A 1,354-nucleotide genomic window follows, 5' to 3' on the forward strand; every position below is an offset into this window, starting at 1 on the left:
TAGCACCTGAGTGACATTACAATCTGATTGAGCAGCTTTCCATTTTGTGTATTGTATTTAGAGAGGCATAGATGGGTCAGCATTAGGAGGGATTGCTGACTCCCGAGTGCCATAGGGGAAGCCAGCGGTATCCCCAGGTAAGCTGGCTCTCAGATGCTGTAGGAGCCATTACCATGTGGCCTTACACTGGGAATTTAACCCAGACATATTTGTAATTATTCATGGGGTGGGTGTGGGGTGCGGTGGCCCCTGTGTCGGTATGGCTGGGCTGCTTCAGGTCGGCACAACCTAACACTTTATTAACACTTATGATTTTCCCTATCACTTTGTATATATTATTTTAATCACACCACTTACATAGCACTTCTGTGCTTCTTATTAACCCCTATTAATTTTCACCTGTGTGCTGACCTGGGGTGGTCGACCTGTGCCGACATCGTGGGGTCCTGCACCCCGGACCCATACCTAGTATTAGGGACCCACAGTGACGGAGAAGCCTTGTCGATCGGCCTGGGGGCTTAACCCTATATCTGCAGATATACGCAACTAAGATCTCCGTATTATCTGACTATTATGTAGTAATATTTTTCACTCGGTGTGCATTAGGGAACACCGTTTTTTCCTACACAGAATTACCCCTCCCTTTTAGCACCTGAGTGACATTACAATCTGATTGAGCAGCTTTCCATTTTGTGTATTGTATTTAGAGAGGCATAGATGGGTCAGCATTAGGAGGGATTGCTGACTCCCGAGTGCCATAGGGGAAGCCAGGGGTATCCCCAGGTAAGCTGGCTCTCAGATGCTGTAGGAGCCATTACCATGTGGCCTTACACTGGGAATTTAACCCAGACATATTTGTAATTATTCATGGGGTGGGTGTGGGGTGCGGTGGCCCCTGTGTCGGTATGGCTGGGCTGCTTCAGGTCGGCACACCCTAACACTTTATTAACACTTATGATTTTCCCTATCACTTTGTATATATTATTTTAATCACACCACTTACATAGCACTTCTGTGCTTCTTATTAACCCCTATTAATTTTCACCTGTGTGCTGACCTGGGGTGGTCGACCTGTGCCGACATCGTGGGGTCCTGCACCCCGGACCCATACCTAGTATTAGGGACCCACAGTGACGGAGAAGCCTTGTCGATCGGCCTGGGGGCTTAACCCTATATCTGCAGATATACGCAACTAAGATCTCCGTATTATCTGACTATTATGTAGTAATATTTTTCACTCGGTGTGCATTAGGGAACACAGTTTTTTCCTACACAGAATTACCCCTCCCTTTTAGCACCTGAGTGACATTACAATCTGATTGAGCAGCTTTCCATTTTGTGTATTGTATTTAGA

Source organism: Pseudophryne corroboree, chromosome 6 (genome assembly GCF_028390025.1).
Source record: "Pseudophryne corroboree isolate aPseCor3 chromosome 6, aPseCor3.hap2, whole genome shotgun sequence".
NCBI lineage: Eukaryota > Metazoa > Chordata > Amphibia > Anura > Myobatrachidae > Pseudophryne > Pseudophryne corroboree.